This window comes from Pogoniulus pusillus, chromosome 19 (assembly GCF_015220805.1).
Source record: "Pogoniulus pusillus isolate bPogPus1 chromosome 19, bPogPus1.pri, whole genome shotgun sequence".
NCBI lineage: Eukaryota > Metazoa > Chordata > Aves > Piciformes > Lybiidae > Pogoniulus > Pogoniulus pusillus.
The window spans coordinates 13305853-13327178 of NC_087282.1; the positions used below are offsets into that span (position 1 = coordinate 13305853).

General features: G+C 46.8%; 1 protein-coding gene across 7 annotated transcripts in view; it reads right to left on the reverse strand.

Moving 5' to 3' along the window:
* The window catches only part of NEXMIF (neurite extension and migration factor), a 201498-nt gene that overhangs the window by 48519 nt on the left and 131653 nt on the right, over nucleotides 1-21326 (reverse strand). For 4 of the 7 annotated variants that reach the window (XM_064159365.1, XM_064159368.1, XM_064159364.1 and 1 more), the window contains exon 2: nucleotides 10855-10986. The exons of 2 other annotated variants lie outside the window; for them this stretch is intronic. The gene's annotated coding sequence lies outside the window, so the exon portion shown is untranslated. Of the gene's footprint in view, nucleotides 1-10854; nucleotides 10987-16954; nucleotides 17024-21326 lie in introns of those variants that run through there. One more of the 7 variants, XM_064159366.1, reaches the window with a different exon arrangement.

The window sequence follows — 21326 nt, forward strand, 5'->3', positions numbered from 1 at the left end:
TGCCATTTAAACAATTCCATCTGAAAGCAACCTGCACACAGCAGCAGCCCGGGCTGTAGCACACAGCCAGCAGCTGGATCGATGGTGGGGCAGAGGTGGGTGCATGAGAGCAGGAGCAGCAGGCTCTGGTGTTGAGGCTAATAGCTCTGGAGCAATTTATTCAGGGAGAAATCCTGCACGGAGCCAGGCAGGGGGCTGAGCAGAAAGCAGGCAGAGAGGACAGGAGTGAGAAGGTGCCCAACTCGAAAACAGTGGAGAGCAGAGGGGATCAATACCAAACACTCCAGGAAAAGCAGGAAACTCTTCTTCCCTCACCAAAAATAAATAAATGACAATTAATGGATCCAATCAAACCATCTGCCAAAAAATAATGTTGTTGAAGAAGCATCAAGCAAAAAAATCCACCAACAGCAAGCCGAAAGCTTCAGCACTGTCACAGCATCACTCCTGGTACAGTCACAGAATCATAGAATCAGCCAGGCTGGAAGAGACCTCCAAGCTCATCCAGTCCAACCTAGCACCCAGCCCTATCCAGTCAACCAGACCATGGCACTAAGTGCCTCACCCAGGCTTCTCTTGAACACCTCCAGGGATGGCAACTCCACCACCTCCCTGGGCAGCCCATTCCAATGCCAATCACACTCTCTGCCAACAACTTCCTCCTAACATCCAGCCTAGACCTTCCCTGGCACCACTTGAGACTGTGTCCCCTTGTTCTATTGCTTATTTCCCGGGAGAAGAGACCAACCTCCACCTGGCTACAGCCTCTCTTGAGGTAGTTGAGACAGCAATGAGGTCACCCCTGAGCCTCCTCCAGGCTAAACAACCCCAGCTCCCTCAGCCTCTCCTCATAGGGTTTGTGTTCCAGGACTTTCATCAGCTTTGTTACCCTTCTCTGGTCACATTCCTGCCTTCCAAGCTACACCCTTTGGGATTCAGAGCCCTGCCATCTTCTCCCAAAACAAAATTCTGTTGCAGTGGGGACAGGCTCCTCATTTTCTGTCCCAATGACAAGCAAGACTCCAAGGAAGAACTTCTTTGCTGGGAGGATGAAGGAGCCCTGGAGTAGCCTGTCCAGAGAGGTTGTGGAATCTCTCTGGAGAGATTCCAAACCCAGTTGGACATTGTGACCTTGGGCAAGCTGCTGTGGGTGACCCTGCTTTAGCAGGGCAGTTGGACTGGATGACCTCCAGAGATTCCTTCCAACCCACCATGCTGGGATTCTGTGAGAAGCAAAAGCCCATGGAATAATTTTCATCCCCTTCCCCAGCTTGTTCCTACATCACTTCTACAGCAGCAAAGCTTTACCTGAAGACCTTCCACGACATCTCCTCTCCCCAGTGGCCTTCATCCATACCTTGGATGAATATTTCAGGAACGGACAGGGAGAGCTAATTTAGGGATAGAACAAAGGGAGATGGCTTTCTGGAACATGGTTTGGATAAACAAGGATGAGCTCCACGTTTGAGTGTTACGTGTGTCCTGTGGCACAAGCTCAAGAGCTCAGGATCTCCTCACAGACAAAATTTACTGGGAGTTGCTCCTGTTGGTGTTTGCAGCCCAAGGATAATGCGATGCTCTTTCCACATCACACTGTCTCCGTGCCCAAGCACATATGGTCTGGCTAACTAAGAAGCTTTGGAAAGGCTGTCAACAAGACTAGAGGAAGGTGTGTGTCTGTGAAGAAACATATGCATGCCCCAGCGCCGAGCAGTGAGCCACAGAAAGGATGCTCCTGCCCAGAATCCCACCAAACCTCTCCGAGGTCCAGCACAAACATGGTGTGGGACCAGCAGCATTACTGCTGCCACTTTCACAAACCCTTCCCCTCACTTCCCTTATGCTGCACGTTTAAAAATCCATCAGGCTGCTTCCAAGGACCCTCTTGCCAGGGCATCTAAAGATGATGGTCCCTCTAAATTCAGCCGGCACAGGCTTTCACAGCACGGATGCTCCAGCCCTCGTTTGTATATCCCAAACATGGTTTATGTTCATCTAGGAAAATATTCCCCCTTGGTACTAAAAGCAATGGAATAATCTACTATTTCAACTCATATCCCTTAAGAGAATTCTGCAGTTTGAAATTTGAAAAAAATGTTTAAAAAAACCCACCACCAAAAAAAGAAAAACCCTGGTTGAATTTGATTAAACCTTTGGAATCTCTCCAGTATTTCCAGTTATTCCATCTGTAGAAACACTCTACTGGCACTTGGCACATTTATAGCATTAACTGCCTTCTAAATCAGCAGCAGTTCTGCCTAACAATTTGGCATTTGCACACTGCCTTGTAAATTACCCACCTTACATCCCCTGGTACCAGGACCATCCCCATTACTATCTTGTAGAAATTCTTTGGGAAGAAAATATCTTCTTATGGGCTTGCCTCATGACACACACAAAAAAAAAGAGGAGGGGAAATGGCACAGTATTAACATCGTGGCTCATGGTGTTACTATGGCAGTAAAATGAAACCCAGCACAACCAGCTGGTTGCTATACTGCTATTAGAGCCTCTTCTCTGCTTCTGACCTTTCTAGAACTCTCCAAAAGGCATTAATCTGCTCCCCAAATCCATCTAGGATCTACAGTGCAACGCAAGTTGAAGGTATTGGAGAAGCCTTCCTCCCAGCATAGGGAACAATGAGGATGCCGCCAGCAAGGATTTGCTGGGGTTTGTGTGCTACTGCAGGGTGAAGTCAGGTCCCAGGCTGGGGACGGCTGCAGCTCCACATGGAGCCACAGAGCAGCAGGAAACCACTCAGCAATATCAGCAGCATTTGTGCATTTCTGGGTTGAAAACAAAGAGCGGAGAAGGTCGGCGTTATTACCTCGCCGCTTTTGAGTCGACGCTCCTCTTTTGTCTCGCCCAAATTGTTGGCAGGTAAAAAACTCCCCTTCCCAAATGGCTTCAAGCTACTTTGAATCCCCTTGCTCATGTTTATCCACACCTGACCCATTCTTCTTACACCTCCCCATCGAGAAAGTGGAGGAAAAGCAACAAATTAAGAGCCCAGCTTGTGCCCTCCTGCAGAACAATCTTCTCCTTGCCTGCAGCTCAGACCTCGTTTTCCACTCCAGAGCTGTGCTCTGCTTACCTGGTCTTTCCTGCCATGGATTTGGTCTACAGACTGTAGGTGAGAAGGAAAAAAAGAGGAGAAAAACCAAACCAAATGGACAAATCCAAGAGAAAAACATCCAGTTACCTCTGCTTACCTTGCCTTTTGGTTGTGATAGGACAGCAGGAAATGCCTGCAAGTTGCATCAGGGGAGGTTTAGGTTGGAGACAGGAAAGCACAGCCATGCATTGGAACAGGCTGCCCAGGGAGGTGGTGCACTCACCATCCCTGCAGGTGTTCAACAAATGTGCAGACATGGAAATTCTGGACATGCCTCAGTGGGCTTGGTGATACTGGGTTGATGGTTGGACTCAATGATCTTAGAGGTCTTTTCCAACCTTAATGTCTATATGATTCTATGCTTCTAAAATATGCCTTATGGACATATCATGACCCCGCAGCATTAGAAACCCGGGTGACCTGTGGACTTCGAGATGGTCACTGTGCTGCCTGCTGTGACCACTTGGAATCTGACAGCAAGACACAGCTCAGAGCATTGTGCTTAAAAAGGGTTAGCTGTGACTCTCAGGGAAGAAAAGGAATTTCCTAGTTCTTGTTCTGCAAGTGGAGAGCCAACAGACAGAACTGAACTGTTCCAATTCTGACCCATGGCAAGAAGCAGTGTCGGGATGCAGAGGGTGTTCCCATGGAGGTATGAGCCTGTCTCCGGGGGAAACAAGGCTTGCTGGTGGTGTACATGGTGTCACCTGCAGTGTGACTGTGAAAAGCAGGTACCTACCCTTCACACCAAATGATGCTCTTGTCTACAGAGATCAGCAACATGCCTCAGTGCCAGGGTGACTCTAGTGCCTTCAGCTTGGGCCCTGGGTGAGGTGCAGGGGCTCTGTGATGCCCCAAAACAGAGAGGCTGAAGAAGACAAAAGGGCCATTGCTGTGAGACTTAGAAGGAAAAAACTCCCACAGACAGAGCTGTGAGAGCATGGTGGCCAGCAGCATTTCCATCTACACTTGATGGAAATGTCTGCTCCCTCACACACACAAAACCAAAAAGGAACTGAGAGAGAGCTCTCCCCGCAGCCAGCCATGCATACCTGATGACTGCCTTCTCCACACGAGAGCAAAAGGGCAAATGAATCATGTTACACCCCATGAATAAAACCAGGCTTAATGCCACAGCCACTTCATGATTTCATTGTCACTGCTCCAGACAGTTTGGCCTTGTTTGCAGAGGTGCTCAGCACCCTGAGTCCCACTTCAGCTAAGGGGAGGACAGAGGGCACTTTGAACCCCCAGGGTTCTCTCCCAAGCCCTGTACGTGCATGGCAAATTGTCCCAGCCGGCAGGGAGGCTTCTCTGGGGGTTGTGAAATGAAAAGCTGAGAGCAAGGATGCACCTGGGCCAAAGACCTAGGATCTCAACCTGCTGCACCCATTCCCATCCTCTGGAAAGATGGGATTAAGGTTTGCAGCTCCATTTAAACTGTGCTTTTATCGTGAAGAGGAACCAAGTCCATGATGGTGCTGCTCAGGTAGCCCAGACACCTTGGAGATGTTTGCCATCAGCACCAGGAGGCAACCACAGCCATTTGCCTGACCCAACCCTATATGCCCTCTATGCACAAGCCATGGAATCATAGTATCCTTTCAGTGGGAAAAGAAGTTCAAGATCAAGACCAACTATTAAAGCAGCATTGCCAGCAAGCTAAAGTAGATTGTGGTACAAGCCACCCAAACCAGAGATAATGACACCTCCATATTACCCCCTTGGGAAGGTGCTCACAGAGAAGGTATGGAGAAGCACATGGAGGAGGGACAGCAGAACAAACCCAAACCTCAATGTCGTTACATTATTGGAAAGGACCTTCTGCAGGAGTCTAAAGTCAGTCAAGCAGCAGTGCCAGCACACAATGCAGATTGTCACTGAGCTCTGCCTGGACCCATGTCACCTCTCCTTCCTGACCTTTTTGGGCTCCCTTTGGCATTTTGAACAATTCCTATTTCCACTCTGTTCGGGAAGCCTTGTTGTCTGGGGACAAACTCTTTTCAGTGGTGCCCAGTGACAGGACAAGGGGCAATGAGCACAAACTGGAACCCAGCAGGTTCCATCTGAACAGAAGAAATTTCTTGAGTGTGAGGGTGCTGGAGCCCTGGAGCAGGCTGCTCAGAGAGGTTGTGGAGTCTCCTTCTCTGGAGAGATTCCAAACCCAGCTGGACATTGTGATCCTGGGCAACCTGCTGTGGGTGACTCTGTCTGAACAGGGGGGTTGGACTGGATGATCTCCAGGGGTCCCTTCCAGTCCTCATCAAGCTGGGATTCTGTTTTCTTTTAAACATCTCCCTGCAGTAGCAGCATTCCTCAAAGCAAGCCCTGGTATTCATATCCCCATCAAGTCCAACACATCACTGGTGCAGATGGTGTGAGCTGCACCTCAGCCTTGGCACCATTCTTCTTGGAAGGAATTAAACCAGGAAAAGATCTTCACTATTTTCTTGTGTCTGTTTGGAAAATACATCCCAGGACAACCTCTCCAGAACAACATCAGTCCTCTTGCAAACAAAAAAGAAGTCAAAATGCAAACTATTTATTGCCAAACCCTGTTCCTTGGTTGTAAAGCTCTGTTTAATTTTATCCCTTAGGCATCTATTATCTCATAGCCCATATTATTTTTCCAGCTATTACTGCTTAATTTTCCCCATCCAAAAAGTATGTACAGACACAAGCCAATTTCCGTCTTGGCACAACTGCTGATGAGAAACAAACAGCTGTTTCACTGGGGTCCTAACAAAGAGATGCGGAATTGATGCTTCTCATCTTCACAATCTCACTCTGAGGGCACTGGAGCCCTGGAGCAGGCTGCCCAGAGAGGCTGTGGAATCTCCTTTTCTGGAGAGATTCCAAACCTGCCTGGACATTGTGATCCTGGGCAAGCAGCTGTGGGTGATCCTGCTTTAGTGGGGAGTGAGACTGGATGACATCCAAAGTTTCCTTCCAACACCCCATCGTACTGTAATTGTGAGTTTGTCACCTCTTCATTAGGTTCACACAAGTAATTGCTTCTCCTTAGCCACCAAGCACTTTCATCCTCCTAGCCATGGCCACTAACAAGTAGAGAGTCTTGGTGATGATTTTTGGTCAGGCATTGGAATGAGTTTCCCAGGGAGGTGGTGGCGTCAGCAGACCTGAAGGTGTTCAAGAACCACATGGACATGGCACTATGGGACATGGCTTAGTGGCCATGGTGGTCTTAAATTGATGGCTGGACTTGATGATCTTAGAGGTCTTTTCCATCTGAAACAATTCTGTGATTCTATGGTGGAGCTGACCTTTGGTGACGAGGGAGGTGACCTTTGGTGATGGGAGGGTGGGCACAACTTGCAGATGGAGGGAGAAGGCAAAGAGGTTCCACTGCAGTTCCTCGTTTACTCATGCTGCAGTGGAAACAAGGGCTGAGCATAAACATTTCTTGTCTTTTTGTTTCTTTAAATAAAAGCTGCTGAATTTTAATCAGAGCTTAAAATAAGAAGTAAAAACCCACAGCTAATGGAATATCCTGATCAAGGTGCTTGAGCTGCTTCTTTTCCCATTCCTGGCAGAATTTTTTTGTGGCTAGCAGGTGGAAGGGAGGGAATTCTGCCCCTCTGCTCTGCTGAGCCCCCACCTGCAGTGCTGGGGCCAGCTCTGGAGTCCTCAGCACAGCAGAGACATGGAGTTGTTGGAGCAGGGCCAGAGGAGGCCACAGCAATGATGAGAGGGCTGGAAGCCCTCTGCTATAAACACAGGCTGAGAGGGTTGGGCTTGCTCAGCCTGGGGAAGAGAAGGCTCCAGAGAGACATTCTGGTGGCCTTTCAGAACTTCAAGGGGCTGAATGCAAAGCTGGGGACAGACTGACAAAAGGCATCACTAACGTTTTCCTTTCTGCTGCTCATCCTGGCTTTAGATGCTCAGTTAAAAAAATCCACAAGCTCCAAAAGCAGTTGCAAGCATCAGTGCCCTGCCACGCTCTTGCCTTGTCCAGTGGGTGTTACCACAGCAAATAGAAATTGCAAGCAGAGGCCGAATGGCAATGAGTCAGGAAGGCAGAAAAGCGTGAAAACAAAATGAATGGCAATGCAATAAACCAGCAATATTTCACCAGCAGCACTGAGCTCCTGGATAACCTCCATCCATCAGCGTTATCAGAGCCTGGGAGCTCACCCGAGCTGTACTTAGAGTGCATTAGTGACACTGCCAGGGATGAAGCTGTGGCTATGTGGGTGCATCGCTGTGCCATGGGATGAGGCCACCATGAAGTGGTGGCAAAGGCAACAGCTATCCACCAGCACCTTAAGATTCTCCTCCAGAACAAGAAGCATCATAGAATCATGTTTTTCCAAACAGAAAAAGTGCTCTCTACAACTCCCTGAAAGAAGGTTGCAGTGAAGTGGGGATTGGTCTCTTCTCCCCAATATCTATCAAGTGATAGAATGAGAGAGAATGGCCTAGAATTGTGCCAGGGGAGGTTTAGGTTGCATATTAGGAAAATTTTCTTTCCTGAAAGTGGTCAGGCATTGGAACAGACTGCTCAGGGAAGCAGTGGAGTTTCCATCCCTGGAGCTGTTCAAGAAACATGTGGAGATGGTTTAATGGCCATGGTGGTGTTGGGTTGACAGCTGGACTTGATCATAGACTCACAGAATCATAGAATGTCAGTGGCTGGAAGGGATCTTGAAAGATCATCTGGTCCAGCCCACCTGCCAGAGCAGGATCACCTAGAGATGATCACACTGGAATGCATGCAGACAGTTCTTGAATATCTCCAGAGAGGGAGACTTCACGACCTCCCTGGGCAGCCTGTTTCAGCATTCCATCACCCTCACAGTGAAAAAATTCCTCCTCAGGCTTACATGGAAACTTCTGTGCCTCAACTTCCAGCCATTGCCCCTTGTGCTGTCACTGGGCATCACCAAGAAGAGGCTGGCTCCATCCTCCTGGAACTCACCCCTTACGTATTTATAAACATGAATGAGATCACTCCTTAGCTGTCTCCTCTCCAAGTTAAAATGATGATCTTAGAGATCTTTTCCAACTGAAACAATTCTATGATTTCCACAATTTTCTGAAATCTGGCAGGTTTGGAAAAGTCTCTTGAAGAGGACTGCGAAATTTCTTCTTTGAATCATAGAATGCACAGGGTTGGAAAGGACCTTTAAAGCTCATCTAAGTCCAACCTCCCTGCAGTCAGTAGGGATCAGGTTGCTCAAAGCTCCATCAAGCTTGACCTTGAATATCTGAAGGGATAAAGCCTCCACCACCTCACTGGGCAACCTGTTCCGGTGTTGCACCATCCTCACAGAAAGCGCTCAAGCTCTTAGTGGCATCCCATGTGAGGTAGAGGAGAACACCGATGGGACAATCCCAGGCAGCAAGATGCCCCACTATCGGAAAGGGATTAAAGCAGGGAGGGGATCGGTGACACACGCACATCCTGACCCACTGTCTGTGACAAAAGCTCACACGTCTCAGGTTTGACTCGAGTAGCAACCCAGGTGTACTGCTGAAGGAAACCTGAGAAATACGTTTAAAATAGTTGTCCCCTGCAAAAAGCTGGAGAAAGATTTGAGGAATCAAAATAGACAAAGGAGTCCCTTTTCCAGCCACCCCCAAAACACACCAGGATCCCTCATTCTCTGTTCCTCATGAAGGCACTGGGATGCAGCAGCTATTCTGTGGGGGAGAGGTGGACAAGTCCCTTTTCTCTCTTATCTACATGGAGGATGGAGTCCACCTCAACCTTGTATTTTCCAGAGCACCAAGCACAAACCACCCTGCCAGTCCACTTTAAGAAAACAACCTCTCATTTTTCACGCCTGTGCAGAACAAGCTGCCTGCAAGTCCTGCCCATCACTGCCCATTCCTTGCACCATCCCCACCACAGTAGTGGGAGACCCAGCCATGCTCCCAGGGTAAAAGCAGTCATGCCTGGGCTTTGCCTACAAGTCAGGCTCATGGCATTACTCAGACAGATGGCAACCTCCTGAAAAAACAGGTCTGTGTGTCCCGCTTGATGACCTACGGCTTGAACACAGGTTGGGGCTCCCTGGCCCAGTTGTGGATAAAAATCACCACTCTCTCCCCAAAAAGAAGCTAATTCCCTATTAGTGCTGCAGAAAAGTCAGGCAGCCAGCAAGAAGAAAGCTTTTTAAAGAGATATAAAACGTGGATTTTTGTATTGAAGCACACGCCACAGATGGTGTAGCAGACGAGGATTAATTCATGAATCATATTTCTTAAATGATACAATCTCTCTTTTCACTTCCATACTTTCCCTTTTTGACTCAGAAGCAGGGATTTAAGATGCCCTTCCCAGATATGAATTTTGCATGAACAAACACTGCAGGGGTAAACGGAAAAAAAAAACACCAAAAAGCAGCAATAAACCAGAAACCCCAGATGTTTAAAGCTAAGTTCTCAAAAGTAAGCAAGTGCATCATATCCTGTCCATCTAGGGAAGAAGAGGTGTGGAAATGCAATATATGCAGGCATGGATCTGGGATTGGGGTGGGAAAACATTTGAACATTTGGAAATTACTGATGTTCAGCCAGGGTTCTGAATTTCACAAAAACTGATTTTCTCTCTCCTCCCATCTTATTCACCACCCTCACAGCAAAAGAAAAGCCTTAAGGCAAACATTTCCACTGCTCTGCCTTGGTCCCTCCTCCAGCCCACATCGACGCTTTCCCTGGGAAAATCCTGGCGCAGGCATCACCAGGTTGCTCTCCAGGAAAAACTCAGAGAGCCCTCAAAACCAAAGGGATTGCAGAAAGCAGCAGCAAGCCAAAACATCCTGCACCACGCACGCAGCTCAGCCACAAATCACTACCACAGCTGAGAAACATTTTAAGTGGGGGAAAAAGTGAAGAAAAATCACAGAATCATAGAATGGTGGGGGTTGGATTGGACCTCTGGAGGTCGTTCAGTCCAACTCCCTGCCAAAGCAGGATCACCTAGGGCAAGTCACACAGGAAGACATTCAGACAGGTCTTGAAAGTCTCTAGAGAAGGAGATTCTACAACCTCTCTGGGAAGCCTGCTCCAGTAGGTCAGTCACTTCCACAGCAAAGAAGTTTCTCTTCATGTTGAGGTGCAACTTCCTGTGTTCCAGTTTGTCTGCTGTCCCTTATCTCATCACAGGACACCACTAAAAAGAGATCAGCATCTTCTTCTTGGCACCCATCCTTCAGATATTTGTAAGCATTAATAAGTCCTCCTCTCAGTGTGACTTTTCCAGAGTAAACAGCCCCAGGTGTCTCAGTTCCAAACGACTACACTGCCATAAGACAGATATTCAAATGGACCATGGAAATGACAGAAGAGCTCTTAGGTAGAACCGAACTCAGAGCTCCTTCTCAATTGGAAGGCTCTTTCAGACAGCCAAGCACAGAACCAGATGCCTGTGCGGAACCACAGGCAGGAGAGCAGACAGAACCAGGCTGGGAAGAAACAGCACCAGAATCCAAAAGTCCCAGTGCAGATCAAACTAGGGCAAGAAGAAATAGCGCCAACATCCAAAGTCTCCTAGCACTCTGCCCTTCTGGGCACCTCTTCACCTCCAAAAGCTGCTGCTACACCTTTCTTTCCTCACCAAATCAGCATTTCAGTCTTTTTTTTTTCCCTTCACTTGGCACTGGAAGCAGCTGGGTTTGTGCTGAACGGCTTCTTTATCCAGCCTTGCGTTTACTGTATTGTAGCTTTACACACGCAGCCTCCAGTTAGCATTAGGGTGAAAAAAATTTACTTACCCTTCAATTATTTCAACCTTTCCCTGCTTTGTGTGCGACGTGGGCTTCTCTTTTGGTTACTATTTCCAGATTTGGTCTTTGGGAAGGTGAATGGAAGAGAATGAAAGGAGTTGTGTTTGACGACGATGGAGACTGTAAAAGAAAAGGGAAGCACTTTAGTGCAGAGCAGTCCTCTCTATACAGACAGATCAGATTAAATTAAATTAAATTAGTGACACCTACATAAATGCTTCCTACTGTTTTTATGCACACATACAAATAGCACAACTGTCAAGGAGAATGCAGCTGTCAGTGATACGGCAGGGGGGAAGAAAAGGAGCAATTTCTAAAATGGAAGGTAAAAAAGATGAAATCAATAACCGCGGCGTAACAACCGGCGCTCCGGCAGCGGCAAAGGGGCTTCCGCCGGGCAGGCAGCTGCCCCAACCCGGCTGCTCCCAAAACTCAAATGGCTTGAGACTACGTGGAAAGGATGTGAGGCTGGGTGGCAAAACTGCAGCAACAAAACCTGACAGACATTCTTTTTGCTTCCCAAAAGACTACACCAGCTCAACTGCTTTGGGGAAAGCAAGGGAGGAGCGAGAGTGTCGGGAAACACGATTCACCCAAACCCTGTAACTGTGAAAGGACTCCTAGCACAGGAAGGAATTAACAATTTGGTCACCCCACCAGCAACTCCCTCTCTAAAAACCACATTAATCTCCCACCATCTGCTTTAATAGCAGAATTTCTGCTAAGTGGTTTTCCCCTACACAGCCCCACATCTCCCTGTAAACACACAAACAATCCATTTGGCTTCCCGCAGTCACGAGGTACGCAGCTGCTCGGGAAGGGCTCTGTGCCTTTGACATGATGCCAAGGTGGAATTCCTGCCACCCCATTTACTCCTACACCTTTCTCCTCTCCCATTGCATGTCTGACAGACTCTTTGGACCCCTTGGGTAAAGCACCCTACCTCCTCACATCACTGTCCACTGTCCACAGGGCAGACTAACAACAACAAAAAAGAACAAAGATGAGAGGAATGATTCTGTGCTGCTATTTCTCTCATCACAGCTCCCCCACCCACCTTTTGCATTAGCACTACGAGCCCCAGTCCAAACGCCAAAAGCACCCCCAAAAAAAAAGCACATCTACAAAATTACTCAGAAGATGCCATGTGTGCTAGTGGAAAATGAGAGGTTGGTGGTGGTGCCCAGGGAAGTGGTTGAGTCACTCTCCCTGGATGTGTTCAAGAAACATGTGGACATGGCGCTTCAGGACATGGTTTAATGGCCGTGGTGGTCTTAGGTTGAAGGTTGGACTCGATGATCTTAAGAGGTCTTTTCCAACCAAAATATTCCGTTATCCTATGAAAATAAAAATCCCTGAGCAAAGAAGATCGACCTTATTTAGTTAGAAAAGCCCAAAGGTTACCACAAGCAGTACATAAAAATACATGCTAACATTGAGGAGCTATACACTTAATATGAAACAACCCTTTTTATAAGCAGCTCACTTGTTAACGCTGGCCCAGTGGCCTTTGCTAAATCCAAGGTGCTTTAACAAAGCAAGGAAGCTTTTCATTGCTATTTAGCAGAACAGGCGGGTAGAGGGGAAGTAAAGCACGAGAGAATAAAACTGCTCAAGACATCAAGGACCAAGACAGAAACAAAAAGACAGGTCTCCTGATCCAGCTCCTCCACCATCAAACACCCTGCTGGGCTGTGGTACTTAAATAGAAACACTATTGTTAGCCCTAAGCAATGCAGACTCATTAACATTTATTTTTGTGGCATAAAATATATTTTTAAGTACTTAAAGAAATAATCTGTAGGAAGTGCTAAAGCTGTGAGTGCATTTTCAATATGCCCTAGCTTTTCCAGAGAGATTTTAGACCTCCTGGAAAGACACAGATCATCTTAGAGGATGCCGCAGCACGGGAGCGTGTGGCTATCTCCAACCAACCAACCCAGAAAAGCCACACATGCAAATCCCCTGCCCTTGCTTCTCCTCCTGGATTGTTCAGCAAGAGGTGAAGCCAAAAATGCTGCAGATCGGAATTACTCATGGACAGTGGAAACCCAAAACTACCATTCCCTACATGTTTTTAATGTGTGGGGGAGTTTACACGTGAATTAACACTTGGAAAGAGAGGAACTCAATGCCTGTAGATATGCCTTCTTGAGAAGCATGCCAGCAGAAAGCCTGGCCAGCACAGACACCTCCTGCTGCAACAACTTCAGTGCAGCCCAAGTCCAGCATGCAGGCCCCAGTCAGACCACACTTTACCCCAAAAGCTAATGGAGACAAACCATGTTTGTAACTTTCAATTAGCCCAGCAGACCGAAGACATCATGAAAGAGGAACCACAGCCTCTCCCCATCCCCATGAAGAGCAGGTGGCACCGGCAGCAGACCTCACTGATCCCATAAGCTGTCTGGAGAGGGTCTGGGAGTTGGCAGAGGTGAGCAGCAGTTGGTAGTGGTTGTTTCAGTGGTGTCCATAAATATATACAGAAAAAAAACGTTGTGCAAGAGGATGCCAAGCCACAGAAGCAAATGATTTAATGATTGGACTTGATCTTAAAGGTCTCTTCCAACCTAAATAATTCTATGATTTGTTGAAAGATTCAATGCAGAGAACAGAAACCAGCAGCAGCCACCAACGTAAGGGGCACAGTGCTTTATTTTCACCAAACCCAAACATGCCAGGAACATGGAGGATGCATTTTACCTTATACATGTACTTTACAAGACAACTTCAGTTCGCCATATGACCCAGCCAGCCTTGGGCTGCCTCAGATGAAATAAAGCGGGAAGAGGCAGGGAGGGAGAAGAAAGAGTTTTCTTTTTCATTGTCAGAAAAATTACTGCACAGTTAGTGTTTTGCCGACACCCCATAATTTCAGTCTTTAATTAGTGTTTTGGTAGGGAGAAAAGAAGAACCAAGTGAATTTCAGAGTGAATTTAATGCATGCCCACCTCAGTTTGCCATCCTGAGCTCAGAGACAGTGCCTTCCCCATCACACCCCATCCCTTCCCCCTGGTACAAGGTAAAGGATGGAGCTGGAGTAACTAATGCTCTGAAAGCTGCAGAGGGGAGGGACATATTACAAGAGCTTGTTGTGATAGGACAAGAGGCAATGGACTTAAGCTGGAGGAGGGCAGATTTAGACTGGATATTAGGAAGAAATTCTGTACAGTAAGAGTGGCCAGACACTGGAACAGGTTGCCCAGAGAGGCTGTGGACACCCTCTCCCCAGCAGAGTTCAAAGTCAAGTTGTTCAAAGTCAGAGTTCAAAGTCAGGTTGGACAAAGCCTTTAGCAACCTGGTCTAGTGCAAAGCGTCCCTGCCCGTGGCAATGGGTTGGAAGTAGATGATTTTCAAGGTCCCTTCCAACTCAACCATTCTATGATTTTATGATATTTAAAGCCACACATCTTCTCTCCAGCACAGAGATGGAGGGACATGCTCTGGAGCTCAGCCATGGTGGTCCCTGGCACTGTGCAGATGGCAGTGGTTTGGGTAGCCGGAGCTAAATGCAATATGCACAAGCTCCAGCACATGCACCAAGTTCAAAGTCAGAATGAACATTTGTTCTACAACAAAACACATTGCAAATGATCCTTAACAAATTTTAACTGTTGGTACAGTCAGATAAGAGCACAGGAGTATGGATCATACCCTGATGTTATTGCAGGCTCTGCGCTGCTGAACACACGAGTGGCAATGCAGAGAGATCTATATTTTGTATTTCACTGTAAATTACAGAGCAGCATAATCGAGCTGAAGGGGCAGCTCTGTTCTTTCCTGTGTTGCCTCCTTCATGTTTCCAAACCCATTCAATTTCTTCCCATTTAGTTGCTTTACTGGGGCAGCTCCTCTTTTTCCCGTGTCGCTTCCTTCATATTTTTGCAGTCCATTCAATTTGTTCCCGTTTATAGTTGCTTTGTTTTTGGTTCCTTGCTGCATCAGATTGTTCCACCTTCCCCAAGTGGTGAAGCAGAATAAATAATCGCCAAACTTCCCTGTGACAACTCAGGGAGCTGTTACATAAAGCAGAGAAGGGTATCAGCAGATAGAGACAACTCGAAGGCAACCTGAGGTTTGGTATTCTGTGTCAGCTCGACACACAGGGGAAATAACCCTTTAATCCAGTGCAGTGTATTTCATTTACTGTAGTGTTATCCAGTTCGAAGATGTTATGAAAGGAATCCCTGGAGAGACTTAAGACTTCAAAACCAGCCTGAGTTTGAACTTAATTCCACCGTTGCAAAAGGCTGTAGCCGTGGAAGATGACCTTTTCCATACCTTGCATGCCAGGAGCCATTCTGCCTCATAATGTCATGCCAAATTAGAATATTCTCTTTTTGGTTTGCTTGGGATTTTGTTTTGTCTTTTCTTTTTAATTAAAAGCATCTGTCACTATTAATGAAACAGGGAGGGGAAAGGAAAAAAAATCAATAACACAGATTAGAAACAGTGACGTCAAGAGAGGTGAGTTTAAAAGCTTGGTAATTAACAGAGGGACTTTTCACCTCCACGTGAGCTCATCAACAGACCTCAGATCAGGACTAAACAAGTGTTGATGCCATCTCTGTGCTGTTCATCAGCCATGTGAAACAAAGGGATGTTCTTGGGTGGTCCCTCTCCTCTTCTTGAATAAGAAAGGAGTGAAAAAATATCTCTGAAGTGCAGATCTCCAAGGTGCTTAGGTCCTGCCAATGTTATCCGGAATGTAAGTTCAAATACATCTTTAAAAGACCATAAATCCACACTGGTGAAGGAGAAGTTGGTGGATCTTCCTGTGATGACAGGGATGAGGGCATGTGGCCTGATTTCAGCCAGCTGCAGGAGCTTAGAAGCATAGAACTATTTTAGTCATAAAAGACTTCGAGGATCATTGAGACAGCCTAAGGCCATCAAACCATGTCCCAAAATGCCATGTCCACACATTTCTTGAACACCTCCAGGGACAACAACTTTACCACCTCAATGGGCAGCCTGTGCCAGTACCTGACCACTCTTGCAGGAAAGACATTTTTCCTAATCTCCAACCTAACTGTCCCCTGGCACAATTTCAGGCCATTTCTGTCACCTGATACTGTCACCTGAGGGAGAGGAGACCCAGCTCCATCTCACTCCAACCTCAGGGAGTTTTAGAGACCAATGAGGTTTAAACTAAACAATCCCAGTTTGCTCAGCTGCTCCTCCCTAGACCTGTTCTCCAGACCCTTCGCCAGCTTTGTTGTCCTTCTCTAGACACTCTCCAACACCACAATGTCTTTCTTGTAGTGAAGGCCCCAAAACTGAACACATTTTTAAGCAATCCTGCAGGAAGCTTATTAAAGCAGACATAAAAATCTCAGTTAAAGTTGCTCTCAAGTGTTAATCACATCCATGGACTTTACTATTTAGAGGTGAACCATAAAAGGCCAGTTTTCACTTGCTGCATCTTGCAATAAGGATTGTGAGTGTAATTAACTGCAGATTTATATTTTCCAAATCTACGTTTCCCCCACTAAATACTAAATTAATTACCAAATGTCTCCATAATGAATGTGAAATTATTTAGCCTGCTAAAGCAGTACAAACAGCTTTATTGTATCATTAACAGTTAGAAATGTTCCGTCAGCAGGGCTGAAAAAAATGTAAACTAAATATGCCAAGGATACATTGCTTTCTCCTCTCACTATTATATTTTTTTTTATGTCTTATTTCATGGTAGATAAGTGAAAAATCTTTTTTACCTGACTTAGTGAGAGGCTCATTTGCTCATGCAAATTTAAAACCAAGTGTCATAATACAATGAAATTATAAAAACATATCAAAAAGGAGTTAGCGAGTCACTAAATTTAGCTCCTAATGGAGTTCAAGCTGTCTTAGAGACTTCTGTGCTAATGGGGAGAGCTACCATGCTCTGTAAACATCAGAAACACCTTAGAAATCATCACACATGCGTGCGGCTCCTGGAGGAAGCTCAACAGGTTTCCTGCCTTCCACACCTTGAGCTAAGGTGCCCTCATGATAACACATCTGCTACCCTCTACTCTGTCCTGGTGAGACCACATCTAGAGTACTGTGCCCAGTTCTGGGCTCAAGGGGGACAGGGACATACCAGAGAGTGTCCAACGGAGGCTACGAGGATGATGAAGGGACTGGAACTGTCTTATGAGGAAAGGCTGAGAGACCTGGGACTGTTTAGCCTGGAGAAGAGAAGACTGAGAGGAGATCTTGTTAATATTTATAACTATCTGATGGGTGGGTGTCAAGAAGAGAGTGCCAGTCTCTTTTCAGTGCTGTCCTGGACAAGGAGCTATGGGCACAAACTGAAACTCAAGGGGTTCCATCTGAACAGAAACTACTTTGCTGTAAGGGTGCTGGAGCCCTGGAACAGGCTGCCCAGAGAGCTTGTGGAGTCCCCTTCTATGAAGAGATTTCAAACTCAGCTGGCCATTGTGATCCTGGGCAAGCTGCTGTGGGTGACACTGCTCTAGCAGTGGGTGTTAGCCTACATGACCTCCAGAGGTCACTTCCAATCCTTACCATGCTGGGACTCTGTGATCCCAAGCCATTCTGTAATTCTTTTCCATAACTTCCAACATTTGCCACAACCAAAGCACAAATTAGTAGGTGAAAAGATGTCTCCACAGAGAAATTGGCTTAAAATACAGGGGGACAATTTGCTAAAGAGAACAACATCCAAACCCTACCCATCAGACCAGGCTTGGGTTTGGGTCCCAGCCATAAGACCTTCCTAAGTTCACTAAGATTGATGGGTAGGGAGAAATATTGCCCTGTGCAATCTCTCAAACAGGCTGCACCTGCTTGACCACAGCTGAAGTGTGAAGCTGGGGCCCAACACTCCATGACAAAAAGAGCCAAAGATTCCTGGTGCTTCCAATCCAGCAGAAAATAGTGAAAATAAGGCCCTGTAAGGAGAAGGGGTGTGGGAACTAATGGAAAAACATCACATTGCATTAGTGGCTGTGTTGAAAGTTTCCAACAGTCTCCAGACAAGTCCACTGATACTCCTGAACCCTTATCGATCCACAGGTCAAAATAGGTACAAGAAAAATATCAATTTTAAGAAAACACCACTTGTTGTGACAGAAAAAACCCAGCCTGTCCCCATGCACAGGTAAATACAGAGACCTTTCCACAGGAGACAACAATTTGCTGCAGTGCCGTACTAGAAAATCACTGACCTGTGCCCATCTGGTGCCACACAAAGGCTCCTACAAGGAATTAAAGAGATGTGTCCTACATAAATGCTTTAATTAATTTGTGGAATTCTGCACCTTTCCTACAGGCCTGTGGCACAGCACTTTCTGCTCTCCCTTTAGGTTGCCACAGTTCTCAGATTTTATTTTTATCCAGAGTTCAATATGAATCAGGATTTGCAGAAGACAAAACACCAGGCTGCAATCATCCAGCGTGCCAATTAAACTAAAAGATACCCTGGAAATTAAAATTAAATGCCATATCTATGAAAAGAAGCAGACAGCTTCCTCAGAAACAACAACAACAACAAAAAAGAGCACATATTACAAGAAGATGACTGTGATGGTCCAAAAATTGCAGCTGAGGCAGTGAAATAACTTCTTCTCACCCCTCACATCTGCATGCTGGAGAGCTTCATCAAATTGTGTTGGTCTGGTTGTGGATTTTTTGGGTTTTTTTTTTTTGGTTGGGTGGGTTTTTTTTTCCCACATTTGTCATCAAGATTTATTGAAGTTGATGCCATAAATTTCATCTTAGTTGTTCGCTGCTGCTATTTGTTGCCAAGGCAACAAATGCACTTTGCCCAAGCTGCACGGTAAATCAGGAGTGTTTGGAATTTGGGGGTCCCTGCCCCTGGCACTGCACCTCCCAATGCAAACAGCAATAATTACTGACAGATTGGGTGGGTCTTTAACAAACCCATTAAAATAATCCATGCTGGGGAAGGGAAAATGCCACTCGGAGAAGGCAGAGAATGGGGCTGTCGGCAGGGAAAGGAGGATTCATGCAAAGTCCCCTCTCTTATCTCATTTACACCTTGGATGGCTGGAGGTTGAGAAATCCATTCACAGGTTCAGGAGGAGTTGGAAGGCTCCTTCTGCAAAAATAATACTGAAAAGAAAGACATCTTCTTCTTGTAGTGCTGCAAAAGGGACAACCACAATGGTAAAGGAGACATAAAAGTAAAGCCTCTACAAACATCACACAGGTCTGCTCCACAGGCGTCCGACTGCTCTGCCTTTGCAAGGAGCCAGAGCCTGAGGAGCAGCCAATCCGCAGGTGACTCTGGGGAAGTTCAGCCTGGGATAGGAAAAACTCTCTGCCTACATGGTGATAGCATAGTTAACTTCAGTTCTGCAGGCTGCAGGTAGAAGGAAGGGGATTTTACCCCTCTGCTCTGCTGAGACCCCACCTGCAGCCCTGAGGCCAGCTCTGGAGTCCTCAACACAGCAGAGATATGGCTGGAGCAAGGACAGAGTAGGCCACAGCAATGATGGGAGAGCTGAAAGCCCTCTGCTGTAAGGACAGGCTGAGAATTGGGGTTGTACAGCCTGGAGAAGAGAAGGCTCCAGGGATACCTTCTGGTAGCCTTTCAGAACATCAAGGGGCTGCTTGCAAAGCAGAGGATAGACTTTTGAGCGGGGTCTGTTGTGACAGGACAGAGGGTGATGACTTAAACTAAAAGAGAGAGGTTCAGACTGGAGAGAAGGAAGAAATATTTTACAGTGAGGGTGGTGAGACCCTGTCCCAGGTTGCCTGGAGAGGTAGGAGATGCCTCATCCCTGGAACCACTGTAGGTCAGGTTCTCTGTGTCTCTGAGCAACCTGCTCTAGTTTGCAGATGTCCCTGCTGACTGCAGGTCCCTTCCCAGCCAAAGCATTCTCTAATTCCATGATTCAGCAGTTGAATTGCAGGAGGTGGACAACTCCAAGCACTCACTTGGAGCAAGTGTTACTGCTCAATTTCAGCCTAGTCAAAAACCAGAATCAAAGCTGTCCCATCCACACTGTCTAGTTGGTATTGAAAATGCTCTGAAGCCACCCAAGACCACTTTCTCTCTCTGCACCAAAGTTGCAATGATGACCCACCAGGTCCAACACAAAATCACCAAAACATCTTTAAACGAATGGCAGCTGAAGAGCCTGCAACTGCAGGAAGGCAAAAATCGAACACAAGAGCCCAAGCTAAAGCACACTCTGTGCCCCAGAGACTCCTTCAGGGAAAAGCCTCATGCAAAAAGTCATTACTTCTGCATTTCTAAAAACAAACCCAATCTCCTAAGTGATGATGCTGATATTTTAATGGGACACGATGGGTTTTTTGAAAGACAAAGCAGCTCTTTTTGATGATCCCTCATGAGCACATACCCACAACTGCAAAACCACTGTGTAAGAGGTACCTGAACAAACTCGGCACATTGATATCAGCCAGCAAAGACCGAACTGGAAACTCAGTGGTGGGAATCTGGGAAATCCATGTTCAGCTCCCAAACTCAGGCATCACAGTGCCGTGTAACAGCAGCAAGGAGCCATTCCTGCTTTATTCAGCACACAGGAAGCTGCAATCCTTCCCAGGTTCCCCTTTATTTCAAACAAACGCCTCTCAAACCCTCTTTGTTGGGCAGCACATTGCCTTGGATTCACACGCTATTCTCAGTGACCAACAAAGAGATCAGCCCTGATGACGAAAGCCATCGGTTTTGCTGCTTTCAGCCCCAGAAATCTTAAAAGAGTGTTTGCCTTTAAGTGCAGGTCCACATTTAAGAAGAATAAAGAATCTGCTCTGGCAGGCTGGATCAATGATGCAGCACACCAAGCATGCGACCTCCAGCAGCGTGGCTTGGTCCAGTGCTCCCAGAGACAATAAAATCACCCGACACTGCTCACGAGCAGCCACACAACACAGGAAGCAGGGGGAAAAACTCACTCCTGAACCTCCATGCAATGAGCTGCCTCCCTCAGCCATGTGACATCGAGGTGCTGCAGTGGGTCTGTGTAAGAGCAAGGAAGCTGGTGAAGAGTCTAGAGCACGAGTCTTGTGAGGTGCAGCTGAGGAAGCTGGGGTTGTTCAGCCTGAACAAAAGGAAGCTCTGGGGAAACCTTCTGGCTCGTTACAACTACAACAAGGAGGCTGGAGCCAGGTGGTGGAAGTCTCTTCCCAAGGGACAAGAGCAAACGGCCACAAGTTGCACCAGGGAGGTCTAGGTTGAACATAAGGAAAAATTTCTTCCCCTTGAGGGTTGTCAAGGCCTGGCCCAGGCTACTCAAGGCAGTGGTGGAGTGCGCATCCCCAGAGTTGTTTGAAAGCCATGTAGCTGTGGACCTTGCAGTGCTGGGTTAAGAGTTGGACTTGATCTTAAAAGTCTCTTCCAACCTAAATGTAATTCTATGAACCATTTACTTTTATTAACACTATTACCATCAAGCACATTTGACCCTCTCCCTTCCATTGCAACAACTGGCATCTAAGATGCTAAACCTGGATTT